The sequence below is a fragment of the Frankliniella occidentalis genome, unplaced genomic scaffold (genome assembly GCF_000697945.3).
Source record: "Frankliniella occidentalis isolate FOCC.00 unplaced genomic scaffold, Focc_3.1 Scaffold107, whole genome shotgun sequence".
Taxonomy (NCBI): domain Eukaryota; kingdom Metazoa; phylum Arthropoda; class Insecta; order Thysanoptera; family Thripidae; genus Frankliniella; species Frankliniella occidentalis.
The window spans coordinates 823,797-830,015 of NW_026267236.1; the positions used below are offsets into that span (position 1 = coordinate 823,797).

General features: G+C 49.2%; 1 protein-coding gene across 11 annotated transcripts in view; it reads left to right on the top strand.

The window, feature by feature from the left end:
* The window catches only part of LOC113203227 (uncharacterized), a 165,968-nt gene that overhangs the window by 89,107 nt on the left and 70,642 nt on the right, over positions 1-6,219 (top strand). The window lies entirely within an intron of this gene.

A 6,219-nucleotide genomic window follows, 5' to 3' on the forward strand; every position in this document is an offset into this window, starting at 1 on the left:
CCCCTCCCTTTTCACTCATTCATCTTGCCCCGTGATGCCAAACTGTGTATCGTAAAGGTGACTTTCACGTTCAATCTAGCGGCCGATCCGGACTCCCCCGACGCTGGGTGAACGAACTGACTTGAGAGTTTTAATAACATGTTCACATTGGGCACTGCTTGACGTCCATCTGTCATTCTTCACTCATCCTGAGGCACGTCTGGGTCGGATCGGGTGAGACATCCGCCCCAGCGACACACCGGTTTCAAACGAAATGCCGACCGGCTATTCGTGACCGGGACCCCGAATTTAAAGCGGCCTCATTGGCTCCGCGACCCGGTGGCGGGGTTGTCCCTGACCAGAGATCGGTAACGGTCTCGCCAATGACGGTATAGGGTAAAGAGAACTAGTTTTCGTGCGTGACCACGTGGCCAGCGAGGAGCGCGGTCATTGGTGGGGACTGAGTCGGGACTGAGGCAAAGTTGGATCCTCCATATTCTATATTAAATGGTTTCCGAAACCCTGAAATGGTCGAGTAAGAAAAAGTTTAGGCATCGACCAAAAGACTAGCACAGCCATGGTCGTTCCCTTGTTGGTGCCGTGCAAATAACCTGTCCATCTTGACAAAGCCTTTTGGGAGTTGGGCATGCTTGGAGTGTACGAGGAAATTCTGCAAATGACCTCTGTGGGGTCTCCTCATTCTGACCCCATCGCGTGCAAACAGTCAGGCGCCATGATCAGATTTTGACGAGTTTTGTCACACGCCGATGGCTGTGGCAATCATTTTAATAGAGGCCCTGTCGGTCGAGTACGATTTGTGCTGCTGAAGTCAGATTCAATTTACAAAAGGTCATAGCCTCAGGTTGTTGTTTTTTTGTTTTTTTTGTATTGTGGGCGTCCAATGTTCCGCATCAGACATGTCGCCTGCTTGGTGTTCCAAATAACACCCAATAACCGCATTTATAGACTTGTGGGGATATTTTTCCAGGGTAGGTCACGGTTAAAACAATGTCTGGTTTTATTGTGGAAAAAATTAAAAAAATTGAACAGTCCCCAAAGTTTTAGGATACATCTCCCAGATTTTGAGGATTTCGTATGTAAAGATTTGGAAATTTTCCACCTTAGAAAAAAAAAAGACTACCTAAAGGTTAGATGAGTTTTCTTGGAGTACTTAAAACATTTATTTTTACCGTCAATAAACTAGACATTGTTTTTAACGTGCGGGACTTACGGTGGTTCGCTTCAATGCAACTTCATAGATAATTTCGGGAGTAATGCAGCTAGAGTACACAAACAAGTTTTTCCCCCCGAACGCGCGATGAACTTCCTAATTGTCACCCCCCGGAGATACGAAGAGCCACTTTTTGTAGGAATATCAGGCCCAGCATGCAGTCCATCTGCCGCCATATTTGAAATGCGACTTTTTACAGTCCCTACGTTTTGTTATGGTAATATACAGTGGAGTGCGACGCGGCTCGCGCCAAAAACTGCTACCGCCGCCCGTGTCCAAATTTATTGTTTTACTCTTAACACGGTGTTAAAACGAAATTAATTATGCAAGTGAAATAAACAGGCGGTGGCTGTGCCACCTTCCACATGGATGGAACGGCAGCTCCTTTACGATCGAGAAAGTAAAAAAGAGCAGCCTAAAGACACAGTGCATACCCAATGCGTCAAAATTTGTTAAAAATGGACCAGACCGCGCTCTAATGCTCGAACATATTTTTCGCAAGCGTTCTTCGTGTCACGACCCCTGCTCTGCTCAGCTGATATCGGCCAAATAACAATGCGTTATTGTGTGGGCGGGCCATCGCGATACGGGGGCCTGTGGCCTCCCCAGGGGGTAACGGTCGCGTTTTCGTGCCTCGGTAATTGAAAAGACCGTGTGAGATGTGTGTATCGTCGGCCGCTGCTCTGTGCTCTTTTTGGCTTTATTGTGAGCTCATCCTTTTGTTTTATTTTTCCACTCTTAAACTCAACTTTTTCCTGCAAAACGCCCAAACGCCCCTTTTCTCGTCCCTTATTTTTGGGTGCTAAGCCTGTGTGGGAAATGGGAGGAAGACGTTTTGATTCCTGAATCTGACACGCCGGATGACTCAAGACGAAATAAATCATTTTAATTTCGTCGTAACAAGCCGTCGAAAGTTAGCAACTTGTGATGTTACTCGAGTCAGGGTTTGAACCTACCGATGATGAGTTCATCTTTCGGCATTGCCAGACCAATCTCTTGGAGTGTGAGCCACTCCTTTCACGACGTTTCGCGTGGGCCCCCGCTGTGAGTTCGTAATCGATTTCAAACACATTATGAGCTGTTTAGGAAATATGATCTTAAATTTGACTAGCTTGAATTAATTTCCTCGAAAATTTGTACTCTTTGGGTGAGATGCCTTTCTCACGCGTTGAGTGTGAAGTGAGTCAACGGTGTGCACGGTGCGCCCCTTGGCCGTCATGAATAGAGGTCAGAGGTGAGCGTCGGGGCGCGGAGCAGCCCGGGATAAATCACTGCCGACCAGGCAAGTTGTTGTAATTTCCAGATTTAAACTTCAATAACAAGCCATTACCTGCGGTAGGCGGAGAGCCGGCGCTGTGGCCTGCACGATCTCCCAATTCCCTGTTGTTTGTTGGTTCTTCCCTGAGGAACCACGCCTCCTCGCAGATCATCTTGGCTTGGCAGCGTCGTCCTGAAGTGACGACTTCACGGGGGAATAGAAGATGTTATTTGCACAAGAGAGCGTAGGCGAGTATCTATAGTTTTAGAAAGCTGACGAGCTTTCGAGAGCCACAACTTTTCAACTTTACGCTTTACCAAATTCTCCGTATACTGATTTGCCTTATTTTTCAAAACAGATTGGAGATAAGGCCGTTTTGGTGGTGCCTAGCCCATAATTAAATACCAAAGCTGCTTCTTTATCTTTGATGTAATGAGCAAAATTATACTGAATTTGAGGAAAAACTTGTGACACCCACACTGTTAAAAGATTTGTTGTAGATTAACAACATTTTTTTAACATACATGTTACTAAACAACATTGACAAATATCTTTATGGGAAGTTTCTGATCGAAAGCAGTCATTTTTTTTGTCTTGCTTGTGTTTTATTTTTAGAGTAAAACGTTGCGAAAAACATTTCCACTTCTCTTGTACAGGTACAATACACTTTGTAACCAAGTAGTTTCTGTTTAGGCCAACATAGGCCAGTTACTACGAGTTTCGATGGTCTTCACGTAGTCTGTTATCAGGTGACAACTTTCAACAGTGCAGCGAAGCGGAAAACCAATCACTGATGTGACACTCAGTTACGCGTCCCAGAGCCACACCCCTTTCCCAAATTCCTGATTTCCGCCGTTATACCAGAGGTTTTCTGACTTTTTTGCCGCATTAGTCATCTTTGGCGCTGCCGGCCAGCCCCGCCTCTCGCGGTGGTCCGCGCGCAGACACACCCCTTCCAACCGCCACTCGTCCCCGGGCATCCTCACCCCTCGAAGGAGAGAGTCCGCGTCGGCATATTTCTTGTCACCGATTGTCAACACAAACACGCCAAGAACAAAGGGGTCTGGAGTGTCTGGCTGCAGTTGTCGCGCTGGGTAGCTGACGCGTACATCAAACGCGACAGATATTACGGTACGTGCCAAAATTTACGTATGGCGGGCAGCGGCAGTTCCAACCCCTGTCCCTCCCTCGGGGCAGGACGAGGCCCGCCGGGCCTGCGGTGCGGAGTGCCACAGACAGCCGTCGATATTTAGTGAGCGAGAAAGTAAGTTTTTGTCATTCGACAGTCTCTCCCCGCCCCGCTGCGCCGCGGCTCTGTCGCTGGCGGCGCGCCACGGCAGATGAACGCTAATCTCGTGATTATAGCGTGTTGTGCCGGGCGGGCTGCTGTGCCGGGCTGTGCCGGGCCGCGCAGTAATCCTGATACCTGCTACTGTGCTGGACGGCGATGGCCCCAGGGCATCGGGGCGGGGCGGCGGCGGCGGCGGCGAGGCGCGCCACGCCGTAATGAGAGGAAGATGTGGCCGCCAACAGTCTAAGCACGTTCTAGGTTAACGGATATTTAGGCGATATTCGTCGCCTCTGCGCGTGACGGCTTGATTATTCAGATGATTTGATTTTGAAGATACAGTTAAATATCTGCGCGAGTCGTACAATATTTTTGAGCCGTCGTCACTGAAGCTGACAATATGTCAGCGTTGTTTTTACGAATAAATGCCAGCGAAGGTTCAGTAAATCACTTTTTTCGTCGGCGGCGCATAATACGGCGTCCCTCTCGAATAGGTCAGCTCGTAGTGATACAGAATGGAAATGATCCAAAGGTTCATTCTGAGAGAAGGGAATTTTTAAATAAGTGAACCGCTTCCTAAACGTAGCACCCAACTCAAAAATTTTCACGGTTTTCAAATGTCCGCGTGATGTCTCGTTGACATTGAATGGAAACCCCGCCAGCAGCGACAGCTTCGCCTGCGCTCCCGCTAACTTCGCTTTTACTTCAGCCAGAGAGACCCGGCTTACGTTTTAGTGACGCTCATCAGGAGTTCTCTCCTCTCTCTCCAACCCTTTCCTTTGCTTCCTGTGCCCCGTCGGAGCAAATGCGTGGCGTCTACTAGCTCGCATGCTGACTTGCGGACGGGTTGCCTATTCGGGGGCCATTAAGGCTAGACACAACACGCGAAATCATTTTTGGCCCGTGCATTGTGCTGCGGGCTGCACGCATTCGCTCGAACCTTAAATGTGGCACAGCGCTCCCGAAAAAGCAATTTGTTGGCACAACCAAAAATGAGTCGTAAGCGAAACAAAATTTACTTTGTGAATCCACAGGAACGTTTCATGAAAAATTGTGAACAAATTATCATTAGTGAAACATTAATCTCATCGAAACACATCACCATGAACATGACCAGATCGTCTAATCAACACGATCAATGTTTGTGTGGCGGGATTAAAATTTTGTAGGCTTGAGTACACTTTAGTTCGAACGGTTTTCTAAATGCGGCCATCTTGTAGTACCCATAAGTTCTGTATTTTCTGTGGTTCTGAAAGTTCAGTCCAATACAATATTGGCGGAGCCGTTTGCAGTCCTCACATAACCTGTTCCAGACTGCATCTCCGCGTGACAGCCAGTTCGGCGTGGACAAAAGTACGCGCCTTTTTTTTTTAATGTCGCTGTGCGCCGATCGTGTTTTATGGCGATTGGATTGGAAAGGCGCGCACACACGCTCAGTTTCAACTTCTTACGTTAATAGAAGGCGGCGAGCAGGCACGTGAGCAGCAGCTGGCCGCGACGGCAGCACTTTTAGCTTTGATTGGGAGTTACGACCGGGTGACGATTAATTGGACATCGCCTATGGCTGGCTCGTCAGCGCCTCTTTCAGGCGTCCGTCGTTAATCCTCATTAGGCCGCGCAACACGGCACGAGCGCGGCGGGGCCAACGTTCGCGCGACATTTTTAGGATTTTGGGCGCAGCAGAGTTTGTCGCGTGAATAATGAAAGGGTTCTGCTGCCGGCCGCCGCTGTGTGGTGTCGAGTTAATTGAGCCGCCGCCGGGTTGAACTGCTTTTGGTCCGTATGCGGGCGTGTCGCGGGCCTCTCATTGAAATTAATGGTAAGTGTGAGTGATGCAAGGGATGCTGGTACTGCTCCTCTTGCGTCTCCCATTTGAAAACGCTTACCGGCCCGACGGACAGGCTGCCATTGTGACGCGCTTGTGTACCGATGATGATGGTCGCGCTGGGCCGAGCCGCGCGTCCAACCGTCTCGAGCATCTGGCCCGGTGCTGTTGATGAGAAGGAGTGAGCTATCGAATGTTTTCCCATAAACATCGCGTTGCAGGGAAGGTAATTCGATATCATCCAGTTTTTTTACGGCTGCCGTCTTCTCGGGCGCAACTTTCTCACCTGGTCTAGTATCAACTATTTCGCAGCGCGATTGCGAAATTGCGCAATCTGGGCCGGGCTGGCGGCGACTGAAAGGGGTGAGGGCTAGGGAGAAAGGGTTGGCCACAATGGCGCTGCTGCGACAGTTCGAACACCCGGTGCTGTATCGCCTGTCATCAACACAGGCATAACTCAGGCATTTTATTGCAATGCGTTTATCCGGAGGTATAACCCTTTCGGATTGCGGGGCTGCCGGGAGAGAGGCAGAGAGAGGGTTATGTCACCCTTACACGTTCCACTTGACTTGATAATTCGCTTTTGCCTCATTGAAAATTGGAGCATGTCCCTTCCCGCTCCGCTACCTACCCCCCCC